Raw genomic sequence first — 16,419 nt, 5'->3', positions numbered from 1 at the left:
GACTTAAGGGTAGTGCCATCTGCTTATCTGAGGTTATTAGTCTGTTTTGTTTTTTAAATTCAACATCTAAGTAAGATCAACATCTAAGTAAGTATTTGTCTTTCTCGGTCTGACTCATTTCACTTAGCATATTGCCCTCAAAGTCCATCCATGTTGCTGCAAATGGCAAAATGCCATTCATTTTTATGGCTGTGTACTATTCCATTATGTGTATGTGGTGTGTGTGTGTTTGTGTGTGTGTGTGCACGCGCATGTGTGCCATGTCTCATTTATCCATTCATCCATTGATGGACACTTAGATTGCTTCCATATCTTAACAATTGGAAATAATTCTACTGTGAACATTCGGGTGCATGTATCTTTTCAAATTAGTGTTTTTGTTCTTTTCAGATATATACCCAGGAATGAAATTGCTGGGTCACATAGCTCAATTTATTTTTCTGAGAAACGTCCCTACTATTTTCCACAGTGACTGCACCAATTTACATTCCCATCAACAGTGCTCAAAGATTCCCTTTTTGCCACATCTTTGGTACCATTTGTTATTTGTGTTCTTTTTGATGATAGCCATTCTCACAGGTATGAGGTGACATTTCATTGTGATTTTGATTTGCATTTCCCTGATGGGTTAGTGATGTTCAGCACTTTTCATGTGCCTGTTAGCCGTCTGTATATCTCCTTTGGAAAAGTTTCTATTCACTTTTTCTGCCCATTGTTAAAGTGTGTGTTTGTGTGTCTGTCTGTGTGTGTGTGTTTACTGACACTATGTTTTTAAGCTATTTATATATGTTGGATATTAATCCCACATCAATCATTTGCAATATTTTCTCTCATTCAGTAGGTTCTTTTCATTTCTTTTCAGTGGTTTCTTTTGTTATGCAGTGGCTCTTAGGTTTAATTAGGTCCCTGTGCTATGCTAAGTAGCTTCATTCATGTCTGACTCTCTGCCACCCTATGGAGTGTAGCCCGCCAGGCTCCTCTGTCCATGGAATTCTCCGAGCAAGAATACTGGAGTGGGTTGCCATGCCCTTCTCCAAGGTATGTTCCCAACTCAGGGAGTGAACCTTCTTCTCTTTTGTATTCTGCCTTGGCAGGCAAGTTCTTTACCAGTAGTGCCACCTGGGAAGCCCATTTGTTTATTTTTGCTGTTATTTCCTTTACTATAGGAGATGGATCCAAAAACAAGGCTATTGTGATTTATGTCAAAGAGTATTCTGCCCATGTTTTCATGCAGAAGTTTTCCATAATCAACCTTACACATCTGTCTTAAATCCATTTTGAGTTTGTTTTTGTATATAGTGTTAGATAATGTTCTAATTTCGTTCTTTCACATGCAGCTGTCCAATTTTCCCAGCACCACTTACTGGAGAGACTGTCTTTTCTCCACTGTATGCTGTATTCTTGCCTTCTTTGTTGTAGATTAATTGACCATAGGTGCATAGGTTTATTTCTTATTTCTATCCTATTTCATTGATTTGTATGCCTATTGTTGTGCCAGTACCATAGTGTTTTGATTCCTATAGCTTTGTAGTATAGTCTAAGGTCAAGAAGCTTGATTCCTCCAGTGCTGTTCTTTTTTTCTTTTTAATTTATTTGACAGAGCCTGGTCTTTGGTACGGCACATGGGATCTTTGATATTCATTGAGGCATGTGGGATCCTCAGGCGTGGCATTCGGAACCCTCAGTTTTGACACTTGGGATCTTTTTAGATGTGGCATGCAGTGTCTTTACCTGCAGCTGCAGCATATGAACTCTAAGTTGTGGCATGTGAATCTCAGTTGAAGCCTGCTAACTCTTAGTTGCTGCATGTGGAATCTAGTTCTCTGATCAGGGATCAAACCTGGGTCCCCTTTCTTTGAGAGAATGGAGTCTAAACCACTGCACCACCAGGAAAGTCCCTCCAAGGCTGTTCTTTTTTCTAGAGATGGTTTTGGCTATTTGGGGTCTTTTGTGTCCATACAAAATTCTAGTTCTGTGAAAAATGCCATTGGTAATTTGATAGGGATTACTTTGAATCTGTAGATTGCCTTAGGTAGTATAGTCATCTTACAAAATTGATTCTTCCAATCCAAGAACATGGTATAGTTTTCCATCTTGTGCTGTCTTGCGGGGAGCGGCTTGAAAGAGCTGCCTCTGGGAGCTGCCTTGATTATCAAGGGTTCCTTCAAGGACATAGCTCTCTGTCCCGCCACCCCTCTGAATTTACTATCCAAAGATAAACACAACACTAGTAAGCCTTGAATGCACACAAGACGCAGACAGACAGCCTTTTTACAATTACCCCTAATCTAAATCAGGATGCCATTCCTGTGCTCTGACGCCTAGTGAGAGTTCTAATTATTGTTATCTTAAGATGATGTACATGGGGAAGAATTTTCTTTGTGATGTCTCCTTCTTGGTTTAAGTATAAATGAAGCTTAGAGAAATAAAGGAGCATCGTTGACTGCAGCGATCCTCTCGACCCCATCTGTCCTGTGTCTTTATTTCGTAGCCTAAAGGAACGCGTCGTGTTGCTCGCTAAAAACTCCCGGCTGGTCCGGCACTGTCTTCAGTTTCTCTCATCAATATCTTACAGTTTTCAAAGTACAGGTCTTTTGCCAACTTAGGTAGGTTTATTTCCAGGTAGTTTATTTTTTTGATGCAGTTAAATGGGGTTATTTAATGGTCAATGAGATAATATCCTGAAGTTATCTTTCTGCTAGTTGCTGTTAGTGTACAGAAATGTGAATAGACTTTTATATGTTAATTTTGTATACTGCAGCTTCACTTAATTCATTGGTGAGCTCTAGTAGTTTCTGGACCAGGAAGCTGGGAGGTCTCTTGGCCACAACAAAAGGGAATCTCAAGCTGCCATGAGCAGCCAAGGGGGTTAGAGGTGGTTGATCACCTCTCAGGAGTATGCAGGGACAGCCAGAACATACAGAGAGGGAAGGGGGGGAGGCTGGGGATTCAGCAATTGGCAGGGAGTAACATGCCTCAATCCTGACAGTTGAGGAGGCAACCAAGAGTGTTTGCAGGGTCCCAGGCAGTCTAAAATGGAACTTGGCTTTCCAGGGATCTGAGGCATCCCTGGATCACATGGGAGGGCACTGCGTAGGGCTTCTGTCTATGGGGAAAAACCTGGGCAATTCTATCTCACTCAACAGAGCTGTCTCTAGAGGCGTTTAATTCAAGTGGAGTTTCAGCCCCCAGTTTGCAAAAGTTGACAAGGAAACCCATCCCTTGCTGGTGACAGGAGACTTCCAGCACAGAGCCAAGGCCCACTGGGAGATCAGTCCTTATGCACCTTAGATGCAGACTTGCTGTGAGATACAGCCCGCTTTCCAGTAACCACGTGGCAGGCTTAAGTGTCAGGAACCTCGCAACCTCCTGTACCTTCCCTGAGTCCTCAGGACCCAGTGAGACAGGTGCCCCTAGGATTACCTGTGTAGGGAAGCAGAAACTCAGAATTGATGAGCCATGCAGCTGGGGATCAGCAGGGCTGAGGTGCCCGCCTTGGGATCTCCTCATCTGAGCCCTCTCTCTCACCCATTGGGCTGGGCTTCTGGGCCCCAGCTGGCTGATACCTCAAGGTCAGAGGTATTTCTGATTCTGGAAATCTTGGGAAGATTCTCAACCCCAGGAGCAGAGTTGGAGTGGAGGGCATTAATAGAGTGGGCCACCCATGTGAGCTGCCCTGCATGGCTGCCTCTTTGATGCCAGAACATCAGGCCCCAGAGCAGGATGGCAGCTGTCACAGCCTGGACACAGAGCCAGATGGAGGTGCCATGGACAGTGATCTCAAGAAAGGGAGCCACACTGTGTGCAGAAGCTCAGGTGACTGCCCCCTCCCACGTGCCTGGGACCATGGTGTGCAGAGCAAGGGCAGCCTGAGTTGGACATGGGCAGGCTGAGGAGCCCAGAGGACAGTGGCTTGTCCTCCTCCTGTGTCCCTGGGACTTTAGCCAATTTCTCTACAGCCCCCACCCTGGGGTTCCCGCAGACCAATGGCAGGGCCCGGAGAGGGTCTGTGTGGGGGCCGGCTGCTTGGCCAGCAACAGTGCACAGAGGGCCGGGTGGCTGTACCCTTGACCATGGATCCCCACCCTGGACGTGGCTGTGTTTGAGCCCAAGGTTGCCATGCACAACCCTCAAGTCAACCGTGAACACAGAGGAGGGGGCTGACTTTGAGGGTCACACGTCTGTCTGTGTGTGTCTGCCTGGCGCCGGAGATCCAGGACCAGAATGCCATGCCTGGTTTACACAAAGGCTGGGCCTGAAACTTCCCACCTGTGCACTAGTGTCATGGTGCCCACTGCCATGATGACTGTGGACCAGGAGGCTGGCACGCTGACTAGCCTGGGTGCAGCCGGCCCTTCATTAGGTCACTTAATGACTGTCTTGTGATGTCAGTCCCGAGCAAGCAGAGGCCTTTGGTGAGGGGCCAAGCACCCTTGTGAGCCTGGACTGCTCCTGGCCACTGTACTGTCCCTTTTCCAGGAAAGAGGGATGCACCACCCTCCACATGGCTGTGGACAAGGAGGGCCCCGTGATGCACAGGGTGCCCGACTTGGGGGGCTTCACTTTCTTCCAAACACAGGGGCTCCAGCCCTCAGCTCAGGGAGCTGCACTCCTCGCTGTGGACCTTTCAGTTGCCCTGGCCTAGCCCGTGCCCACGGGCCACCGCAGCTTCAAGCTGCTGCTGGAAGAGAGTGCTTTCCTGGCTTTGAGTGGAGAGCCTTTGTTGAAGAGACCACACACAGAGTGTGGTGCCCTGCCTGGGGGGAGAGGGCAACCTCCTCTCCCTCCCCTTTCCCAGGAAGAGGTGGGCCATCGTCAACAGTCACTGCTTTGTGTCCATCTACTGGGAGGATGGCACTTGCATAGGCATCAGTGAGGAGCTCTTAGAGAACATTTTGGAGAGGGTGGGCTCAGACAAGGTATTTGGGACAGACTGTATGAAGAGCTTCATCCACCAGGTTAGCCTGTATGGATTCAGCAAAGTGTGCCAGGGTTTGCTCACCTCGCTCTGCCTGACCAACCTGCTTACAGAGGAGCCCGCCTGTCTCCTGAGCAAGGTAAAGGCAGGGGAGTACCTGCTGGGCCCTGGGGGCAGGGTGGGTGCCAACCTCAGAGCCGCCAGGGACGGCGGCAGGTCTGCCGGGAAAGCTATGTGTAAAGACAGGACTGGGGACTGGCGTATGTGCCCTGGGTGGAAGCAGGTGGGAAGAGGGGTTTGTGTGCCTCTATGACGCCCTCGTGGCTCAGACCTGAAATAATCCACCTGTAAGGTGGAAGACCTGGGCTCTATCACTGAGTTGAGAAGATCCCCTGGAGCAGGTCACAGCAGCCCACTCTAGTATTGTTGCTGGGAGAATCCCCATGGACAGAGGAGCCTGGCGATCTATTGTCCATGGGGTCGCAAAGATTCACACATGACCGAGAGACTAAGCACATGGCTCCCATAGCTGTGGAACAGAAGTTTAGTGCAGGGAAGCACACGTCCTTTCCTGCGAAGTGTCCTGGTCAGCCGTGGAAGTGCAGGGCAGGGATCAACACCTGCAGAGAAAGCAGAGAAGCTTCTGCAGTCTGCCCGCTGCAAACGTCGTCTCCTCTCTGGGTCTTGTATCAATACTCTTGGGCCACTCTGAGTCATTTTCCAAGTGCGAGAGTTAATGTTGAGTTAGTGAGTGATGAGGATGTGCAAGCTGGGACACTGCCTCCTGTGGGACAGGGTCCCACTTTCTCCATGAGGCCTGGGAATAGCTGGGTGAGAGCACCCAAGGGTCTAGCCAGGAGGGTGCTAGTTTCAGTAAACCTGATGAGAAGGGAACTTTGCTATTCTCTCTCTCTCTCTCTCTCTCTCTCCCCCCTCCCTCCCTCTCTCAGTGAATCCCAGTTACAGTTCTGCTGCAGTCCCCTGTTGGAGAGAGACAGCCCATACCTCTTGGGGCAGATGAAGAGGAGAGGGGTGTTAAGCCTGTGTCTCAGCAGGTGGAGGGCAGGAGGGCAGCCCTAGGCATCACTCTTGCATCCAGCACAATGCAGCCACAGGACAGCCTGTCACCTTGGCCTGAGGGTGCCCAGGGGACCGCGAGCAACCTGAAACTTGCCCCCACCACCACCATGGCCAGGACCTAAGCCGTCCCTGCTGCTGGTCTGGGGACAGCAGCCACACCCCTCTTGATGGGTCCTGATGCCTGGCAGCCCTAGGGGATGCAGACTCTAGCCTCACTAGTCCCTGTCCTGAGGAGGTGACCCTGCCCATCGAGAGCCTGTGGCTCTGCTTCACCTGGCCTCCTGCCCAGATGGCTCCTCTTGTGATGGTGGTGGGCCCCACCACTGTGCCCACCCAGATCTTCAGCCTGCCCCCTGGCAGCTCCCAGAAGCCACGCTGGTGCTTCTGTGCACCTCCGTGATGCACATCGTGGCTCAGCCCCAGAACCCCTTCTATTACTGCTCAGGTAGCCCCTCTTTCTCATCATCTCCAGCCATTCTTTCCTGTAATCCCCACCCCCTTCAGGTGCGTCCCCAGAGGACGCCAAATATACACCCTATTCAGAGAGGTAGAGGCAGACCTGTGGTCAGAACACTGTACGGCAATAAAGTGCTTGATAACATGAGCAATTTCCCACCCAGCCCACGTCTTCAGTGCCTTCATCCTGGGTCCGGCTGATTATTTTGAGTCCGCTCAGGCAGCTGCTTGCCTGTGAAGGCAAAATAGATAGCCACCCACCCTCAGCATAGAGCGGGCACCTCATATACAGCTGGGGAAGCCCTTCAGATGCTCTGGACCCACTCATTTAAAAGACACATCAAGGGCTTGACAAGAGCCTGGTGGAGTGGCTTCACAGGTACAGGGACATTGTCCATCCAGCAGGCTACTCACTTGACAAAAGAGGAGAAATTAGGTCCACCCTTCTTGGGGGCCCCAAAAGAGCCCTTACTGTCCTGAGATGCACAGGGCTGGAGCCTGTGGTCTCTGCCTGAGGCCTGCAGGTGTTCAGGTTGGGGGCTCGCTGGTGTCTGGACAGCAGGCTTGAGGCTTGGCTTCATTGCAGGGTCTGCACCTGGTGACATTTTCTTGTTTCTCTTTTCTTTTCCCTTTTCAGCTGAGCACTCCGAGGGTGTGACACATCAGCACCCTCTGCTTGCTGGGGTGTCCAGTTTATAATGCAGTTTCTCTTAAAAGACTGTTTGTCCTGAGGAGCATAGCAAATAGCCCTCCAGGGTCGTGCTGCAGAGACAATGGCTCCAAAGTCAGGGGAGGGGAGAGCACACACAGCAGATCACCGGAACCGGAAGGCTGGGTCTCCCTTGTTAGCAGTCTGTCGCAGGCAGAGGAGGCCCTGAGAAGTGACACAGAGCTGTGCAGCCCAGGGCTCTGTCAGCCTCAGCACTGAGCTGTTGTGACGCCCGACCGGGCTGCTCAATTCCAAGCCAAAATGCAGCCCCTTATGAAGGTCCACAGCCTGGGGAACTGCTTAAATTTCAGAAGGTTTCATTAGCTTTTCTGTCTTGACATCCATATGCCTCCTGACCTGGAATCACATGCAGACACTGCTACCTAAAGACTACGTTCCCAGAAACCTCAGCATGTGTGGCACCTGCTTACCTGTAAATCTATAGAGAAAGCAGAGATGTGCAGATTGCAATCACAAGTCACCTGCTTGTCACAAAAAGCAACTTTTATTTACAAAGTCAAGACTGCCTGATATCAAGAGACCCATGTGGTACTTCACCCCCACCACTCAGTCCTTGGTAGATTTTGACTGATGTCTGCAGAGTGAAGTGGCTAAGCACACATCCTCCTGGGCCAGGCAGAAGTGGCAGCCTGCGGTCACATAGGATTGCAGGGAGGGAGCATGGTCTTGATGAGCTGGCCCTGGACAATCAAACTGTCATGAACCCCACACATGCCCAGGTCACCAGAGGAGAGGCCAGGCAGCTCCAGAGGCACAGGTTTAATTCAGTCCCCAGGGCCGAACGGGTGACAGTGTCTAAGAGAGTGGAAATGCAATTTAACCAGACAGGATGTCTCAGAGAGGGGGCCTGCCTCACAAGGGCTCCAGCTAGGTAACGGTGACCCTGGAGGCCCAACCAGGAAGACCCTGGGGAGCCGGTGATCCATGGCCAACTCACTTCCCACCAGCTCTGCCTGAGCCTCCCTCGGCCCAGCGTTCATCTTGGATCCTCAGTGGCCCCTTCTTCCCCTGTGCTCCTTTGCTCTGTCCCTTCACAAAGGGAAGTGCCATGGCCAGACATGGATGAGGTGGGGAGGCTGGAAGAGGCTGATTTCTGGATGACAGAAACAAGGCTTAGCCTGTGGTGAGCAAAGCTGGCAGTGCTTTGGATTGCCAGGTCTCTGCGGGAGGAACCGCCTGGGACTCCCTGGGAACTGTCATGAACCAAGGGCCTGGGATGACTTGAGCTACAAACTGCCAGGGGAGGGTGATGAGTCCCCACAGCCTGTGTCTTGTGAATGCCCGACCCCACAAGCAAGGCCTGTGACTGGGCAGCAAGGTGCTCAGCCGTCTGCTGAGCCTCTGGAAAGGAAGGGAAGGTCCCCATCTCCAGGGTCTGAGGTCACGGCCAGTGGGCCTACCAAAGCCCAATGCAAACCCCTCAGACGATGAGCTCTGTATGTTCCCACCCTCAGCAAACCTGGGGATGCTCAAGCCTCACTCAGGCAGCACCTCCAGCCTCTGAGCGTTGCTCTGGGAAGTTGTAGAGGGGAGACGGCAGCCAGGCTATCATGGAGGCTGGGCCGAACTACAGTTTGCCCTCAGAGGCCCCAGGGGCAGGGCAGGTCAGCGACCCACCCTCCTCCTGAACGTTTCTCCTTCCTGGGGGAAGAGTCTAAAGTCGCCCGACCAGTGGGGACTTTGAACACACGACTCACAAGTTGTGGCCCCCGAGTGCCCCTCTGGCCACTCTGCACAAGAAGAGCTCATGGAGCCGGGGGTGGGGGGGGCATCCATGCAGACCAACCAAAGAGAGCCACCAGGAGACGACCCTGGGGCTACCCCAGAGAGGAGAAGTGTGAAGTCACTATGAGCGGCCACGGCCACCTCCAGGCTGCTGAGTTCTTGCTAACTCTCCTGCCGCTGCCCACACTATTCAGCTAAAACATCATTTATACAAAAGTTTCCGAAGTGTGGTGACACTGAGGAGCCCTGGTGGGAAGGTGAGTGGTTGCCAGTGCTCCCCCAAGGTCATGGGCACAGCAGCACCCCCATCCAGCATCTGTGCTAGGACTGCAGCCTTCTCTCAAAGGTTAACGAGGTGCCCTCCTGAGAGAGGACAATGGGATCCAGTCACCCCGGAATAGAGGATCCTATGGAATACAACTCCAGCCCAACTGGGACTCCTGGGGGCCCCGGTCTGGGCTGTCAGGCTGAGTCTCCACACCGCAGCCCCCTCCCCCCCACTTTGTCAGTTAACTCAGGGAGTCATAGGCTTGGTCTTTGGGGCCAATCTCAGGTGGGCAGAGGGAGGGGCCCATGTGTTGTGGAGACTCGAGGTGAGGACCAAAGGAGACTGAGGGTCCCCAGGGGGTGCACGTGCAGCCCTCCTGACAGCCCTGGATGACTGTGGGGCGTGGTGTCCAGGTGTAATGTCACTGATCCCGCTGGGATGGGAGAAGTGAGGGCCTGGGTCAGGTGCCTGGGTTCAGGTCAGCAGAGTGAAGGAACCCAGCTATGCTAGGAGTCAAGGTAGAACCCTGAGGGCGGCTCTGGGGCCCCAGGACATCCAGATCAACACTGATCTCAGCCCTGGGAGACCACAGCAGGGTTGTATGAATGAGCCCCCTACTCCCGCTTGCTTCTCAGGGGTCCTGGCTATGGAGGGCCTGGTTCTAAGGGGAGCAAGGTCAGGGACAGATGATGGTGCTCAGACCTGCTGGGAGTCAAAGTGAGGAAACAGCAGAAGGAGAGTGGAGGAATGCCCAGGGCATCATCTCATCTCTGGGAAGCCCTGGGTTTGGAGCCCTGGTGTCACGTCCACAGGCTTCCCTTTGGGGTCTCAGTGAGGTGATGGCCTTGGAGTGATGGCCCTGCAGCTGGTAAACACAAGGGGCATCCCTGGAACTGCCAGGGCTCAAGATGAGGACCTTGAGGGAGGAAAGAGGGAACCCCTCCGGTCCCGGCACCTGCTGTCAGCCCGGGACGACTCTCACGGGGGCATGAGCTCTGGGTCTCAGGGACATTGGAGACTTGATATAAAGGGCGAAGCCTCAGAGATTGGAGGGGAGATTCTTAGGTTCTGAAGGAGTTTATGTGAGGACCTTGAGGGGGGGGGGGGCTGAGGGGAGCCTGGACCCCAATCAGAGGAGACTTAAGAGAAGCCAGTCCCTGCTGTTGGTCCTTGACATCCCTGGGGTAGGATGAGTGCAGGAGAACATGGTCAGACTTCCTGACATACAGGTCTCATACTATGGACACGGTGTGGGGGAGGAGTTCCTGATATCTGGGTCTCAGACTGAGACCTCACATGTGAGGTGGGGACTCAGGAAGACAATTTCCCAGGTTCTGCGGGGTGTCAAGTTGAGGATCCTAGGAGGGACTAGGGGACCATGGACCCCAATCAGAGGGCACCTCAGAGAAGCCCATCTCCGTTGTCAGTCCAGGGCGACAGTGGAATGGAATGAGTGAAACAGGCATGGTCGGATTTCCTGACATCCGTGTCTACGAGAGATTGGGGCCCTGGTATAAGGGACAAGGCTTCAGTTGGGGAGAGGCATGAATCCAGGTCCTGCCCGGGGGCAAAGTGAGATGCCTGAGGAGAACTGAGGGGACCCTGAGGGAGGATGGATGGAACCCGAGAGATCCATGCCCCTGAAGTCATACGTGGGAGCCCTTGAGGTGAGAAGAGCACACTAGGCCCGTCTGCCTTCCTCACATGCAGGTCTCAGAGAGACTGGGGGCCTCATGAGAGAGGGAGGGCCTCAAAATGGAGGACAGGATGATCCTGCATCCTGCCTGGAGCCCAGCCTCCATGAGAGGAAGGAATGAGGCAGTTAGACCCTAACATGAGGAGGGATCCTTGCCTTTGATGGGGGTCTTGGAGGCCGCAGAGTGGGGTGAACAGGGTGAGCAGTTTCTTGACCTCTGGCTTAGGGACCTCGAGACCTGAGGTGATCAGGCGGAAGGCTGAGGCTTCAGGTCCACAGAGGGTGGGCTTCCCGGATCCCGAGGGAGGACTGAGCAGACCCCTACCCCTGTGGTTAGTGCTGGATGGCCAGGCAGGATGTCAGGAGGAGCTGAGAGCCTACGGGAGACCCTGAGAAGGTGTGGCCACATGTGGGGCTCCTTAGCACTTTCTGTTCTTTTTCTGAGTTTCTATGCAGGCCCCCAGAGGGAAGGGATCAGGTTCTGCCACGGGAAAGGTGATCATTACAAGGGAACCCCAAGGGGGCCTCCCACCACACAACTGGGGTGACCTCACAGAGTCCACCCCTTTTACCATTCCAGAATGCTCAGGGCTATGCCACAGGATACTGCTGAGGTGCCCCCTCCATGTCTCTCACAGGAACCAGAAGGCAAAGGTAGAAGTCTGAAGCCCATGTCCTGAGGTCAGAGAGTAGGGGAGGTCCAGCCAGTGCTAGGAGTCAAGTAAGGAGGGTGTCCTAAGTGTGCAACAGGGCTTCCCTTCCCAGAATAGAGGGGACCCCACAAGGGCCTAACCCCCACACCTTGTCAGCCCCAGAAATCTTGGACTGTGCTGTCTGCACCCTGGGGAGCCACCTCACACCCTCCTTCAGGCAGCCAGGGGACTGGTCACCCCAGAGGCATGCCCATGTGAGGTCTGAGAGCACCCCTCAAGGGGAGACCTGTAAGTGGTCTGTGTCAGACCACTAAGGATGCATTTCTCAGCCTAGGCCACTAACAACCCCTCTCTCCCCCAGGCCCATCATCCCCATCTATTCCCCTGCCTCATTCCTGTCTGTGGTTTGATCCCAGGCATCACACTCGTGCTCAGGATGACTGAGCTGAGCAAGCCCAAGGAAGACCTTTAGGATCCAGGAGAGGCCCAGGGCCCGGTGAATGTGTAGCTCTTGGGGGCTGAGGCGGGGGAGGCTGCATCCACCTCAACCTCCTCGCTCCCAGTCTCCTCCTTGCTCCTGCAGACAGAGGATGAGACGGTTGGATGGCATCACCAACTCAATGGAAATGGGTTTGGGTGGACTCTGGGAGTTGGTGATGGACAGGGAGGCCTGGCGTGCTGTGGTTCACAGGGTCGTAGAGTCGGACACGACTGAGCGACTGAACTGAACTGAACTGAACTAACACAAATTTTAAAAGGAGGTTTCTCTTAAAATACTGTGTTGCCATAATGACACCTGGTTCCACCTGAAGTTGACTATTCTCAAACCTTGAGTTAACCAATGTATTTTTCTTATGGAAATGCTTGTCTCAAGCTGTATTAACATACTATGCTTTTACCCCAGACTCTAATGGCTCAGAACTGACTTGACAAACCATTATGTTATACTCAGACATTGTTCCCTTAACCTATGTAAACGAAACTATTTGTATGGTGATCTGCCCTTCTACAAGATTCAAGTCAATTGCTTTATGGCCTAGGATGACTCCTCTGGTGCCAAGAGTATCCCAAAATACATCTTATGGATGAGAGGCCTGGTGCCATTCTGAGTTTTAAGACATTCCTTTCTTTCATTAACAGACTACTAGTGAGTATATAACATCCAGCTCAAAACTAGCAGGGGGGTACTCTTTCTGCCGCCTTCAGATGCCTATGTCAGAAGCTTTCTCTACCTCGTTTATACTTTGATAAACTTTATTACACAAAAGCTCTGAGTGATCAAGCCTTGTCTCTGGCCCCGGATTGAATTCTCCTCCGAAGGCCAAGAATCCCAATCTTCATGGGTCAGCAACAACCTTTCAACCTGTTACTCCATCCTGATGGCGCTCTTTTCAGTCATGGTCCCAGTCGTAACCCCTGAGTCAAAGGAGGAGCAGGGAGAATCCTCAGATTATAAGTGTGCCCTCTGTGAGCAGGTCAAGAACAAGCCCAATCGCTGAGCTGCCAGATCCCGAGGGACACTCAAAAGCACTCTTTTGTAATCAAAATAGATTTCTGGCTCTAATAAAGTAAAGCAAAACTCCACTGGAGATAATAAACAATCAAACAAGAACTGCGAGTCTGTGTTCTTTCTATCTGTCCATTGTATTCACACATGGCACAAGACGAGCCAGAAAAGGCTAGAAGCCCACACCCCATGCAGGCTTTGGTCCAGTTCCCACGGTCCCTTTTCATCTGAAACAGCAGCATTTCACAGATTCATCCAAGCATCTGACTCATGAGCCGAGTGCTGAGGCAAGCCCAGGACAGACAGGTCCCTGGGCCTTGCCTGCCACTCAGCAGACGGCCCAACTGGGCTCCCGACCTTTGGGGTGTCACCTTCCATGAGTCATGCACCCTGCAGCAGAAGAGATCCTCAAGTGTCCCCCAACGATGCCACAAGTTTCTGATCAGCAGCTGAGTGTCCCAGCTCCCTATCCAGGGGCCTCCCCAGGAGACTCACTGGAAAGCAGGGTCACGCCAGCCGCCAAGTGCCTTGCAAACACATTACCCCAAACCCAAAGACAAGTACAAGGTTTCCACACGGTGAACACCAGCCCTAGTCGCTCTGCCCTCACAGCTGTATTTAGGAGCCTCTCTTTGGGCGTGAGGCGGCCAGGCACTGCGTCCAACACACATGCTTTGAGAGCCAAGGGACACTTTACAGTAGGACAAGGGTCACGTGCAAGGATAAACAGTGGCTTGTTTCTGGGCCTGTGGGCCTCTCTGCCTGCCGATGTGCAGCCCTGCCCCCAGTCTTCCCCTATCACCCCCTGGTCATTGTTCCAACATCTGGGACTTCGGACCAGAACAGAGAGGGAAAAACACTAACCTGTTTCCACAACACATTTCTCTCAACCACCCAGATCCAGCAGGGCCAAAACAACTGGCAACGCCATCAATTCATAAAGGTCAAAGTCCCAGAGACTCTCACTGATTCCAGAGCAGCATCACATGAGGGGAGTCCCTGTCCCTATCCCCGCACCAAGTGGGCACCACAGCACAGGGTCGATTCAGACAGAACCAGATGGGCAAGTCCGAGCGCTATGGTGACTGCATGGTATCAGCATGTTCTGGTCTCTCGGTCACTTTCCTCTCGAGAGCCCAGTCTGGACAGGCCTCCTGCCCAAAGAGGACCAGGTGCTGGAGGATGTCCACCTGGAAGATGTCCTTCCCGCCCCTCCCATCGATGGACTGCAGCAGCCAGCGGGGGTTGGCAAGCGCAGTCATGTACTTCTGTTGCAGGTCGGGTAGCAGGCCTTGATTCTCCAGCTCCTCCACCTAGTCGGGACCTAGGTTTTCTAGGCACAGCAAAATGCTCCCGATGACCATGAGATGTGTGCAAAGACAGGACACAGAATGAGAACAAGGTCATTCAAAGTTGCACCTGCTTGAGACTAAGACCATATCATGGAGGGAACCCGAGGTGAACTGGGTCCTCTGGCTGAGCATTTCAGACGGGCTCACCTCAGCAAAGGGAACTCACAGCGAGGCCAAGCGAGGGAGGGAGCAAAATGAAACGGAGAGGCCTGGTGCCCCATGAACCCACCAGGCCACGGGCAGCTCTCAGTCTGCCCACTGCAGGCCACAGGGACAGAGCAGGAGGGCCCCAGCAGGGGCCAGCAAACATCAGGTCCCCAAGGGATTTACCAGCAGACAGGTGTTGCTGTGGGGCCTCACCCCTGGGGAGTCAGGGGACTTGCTTAGGCCCTGCTTCAGGCAGTGTGGGTGTGGAACCCAGGCTTTGTGCTTTACTGCCTCTCATGGTCTCTGCCGGGAACACAGACACACGTGGGGAAACAGACACACAGACAAGTGCCACGTGCAGACCTGGACCCACCTCTGCCTCAAGCACAAACGGGGACTGAGGCCCAGAGTGGTGATCAGGCACCTCGGGCAGCTGGCTCCCAGCCCAGGGACTCTTGCTGTCCCTCTGAAGAAACCTCAGCCGCCACGCCCAACCTCACAAACTAGTTCAACAGAAAACAAACAAGCACAATCCGGCCAAGATCCAGGGCAGTGCTGGGGGCCATGAGGGCAGCAGGAGGCAGGGCATCACTTACCCACGATCACTCCATGACTGAACTTTACCCCGTCCCGCAGCAAGGCCTGGATCTGGGTGGGGCTCATCCCCAGCCTCTGCTCCAGCAGCTCCCGCCAGGCCGCGTCCTCCCAGTCCCGGTGTGCCACGTGGACGGCCAGGGTATAGTGCTGGTGGCCACGTAGCATGGGCTGCTATGGCATCTCCATCTCCAGGGTCTTGACACCGTTTAAGACAAAACCCGCATAGGGCCGTCAGAAGAGCAGACAGCCGAACTTCATCTCCCAGGGCTCCCAGGTCTTCATGTGGCTGCAGAAACACAAAACCACAAAGGTCAGGAGTGTGATTCAGTGGCCTGCAAGCTCACAGCCCTGGGCTGGACCTCAGCCCCATGAGCCTGAGCATCCTCCAAATCTGCTGACACAGAAAGCATGGGTCAGAGAAAGCTGGCTCTTTCCATCTATCTCCACACAGTTCACTGATGGCATGGTGGTAACCGAGAGGACCCATCCATCCCATGCAGTCTGTGGGGAGGTCAGCAAGGAGGGTGGGACAGTGGGAGAAAGGCATGAGGTGAGATCCAAGACAGAGGGCCCTGAAACCCTGAGAGCACTGAGGAGGGAGCACAAGCCCCCTGGCTTCACAGCCCAGAGACCAGGCTCTGGTCCTCTCCCAGCACAGATAGGCATTGTCCTGGGCTTGGCTTCCCCCACTCCCTGCCACCACCCCACTTTTCAGCTCTGCGGCCCCATCACTGCCCATGCTCTGCAGATCCCCCGTCTTAGCCCAGGGATGATGAGGGCAGATCTATGCTAACCAATGTGGACTCGGCCATGGGGCACCCTGGACCTCAAAAACCCTGCCAGGTGTCTTCCCTGTAACTTTGGGAGCCATTTTCCACCCAGTCCTTCCCATACCACTGCCTCCACTGTCAGCAGATGTCCCGGGCCCTGCTCAGAGCCTAGAGAAAGAACAAAGAAGTGCAGGAACTACTGAGATGGGTGCACTCCATGTCATCACCAGGGTCTAGGATGGCACCATGTAGGGATCACAGAATTCAGACTTCAAATAATCCACTAGGTTATCGTCACCTCGTTTGACAGCTGAGGAGGCACAGAGGCATAGATATGTAGCCCATGACTGCAGGGGACTTGAACACACGCACCACCATTCTCACTTCTTTCCCTGTACCTGGAGGGGGGTGGTCCCTGCTCACTGGAGGGGGGTGGAGGCAGAGGAGCAGAGCCACGAGCCTTAACGTCAGCAGGGTCTCAGCACCTTGCAAGGGGCCTCCGTTTCCACATGACTGTGAG

General features: G+C 53.3%; 1 pseudogene; it reads right to left on the bottom strand.

Moving 5' to 3' along the window:
• Positions 1–14,109: 14,109 nt before the first annotated feature.
• On the bottom strand, positions 14,110–15,387 carry LOC136154607 (protein EOLA1-like; annotated as a pseudogene).
• Positions 15,388–16,419: the final 1,032 nt, after the last annotated feature.

The sequence above is a fragment of the Muntiacus reevesi genome, chromosome X (genome assembly GCF_963930625.1).
Source record: "Muntiacus reevesi chromosome X, mMunRee1.1, whole genome shotgun sequence".
NCBI classification, from domain to species: domain Eukaryota; kingdom Metazoa; phylum Chordata; class Mammalia; order Artiodactyla; family Cervidae; genus Muntiacus; species Muntiacus reevesi.
The sequence above is the reverse complement of the archived record's forward strand: the minus strand, read 5'-3'. Positions and strand labels throughout refer to the sequence as shown.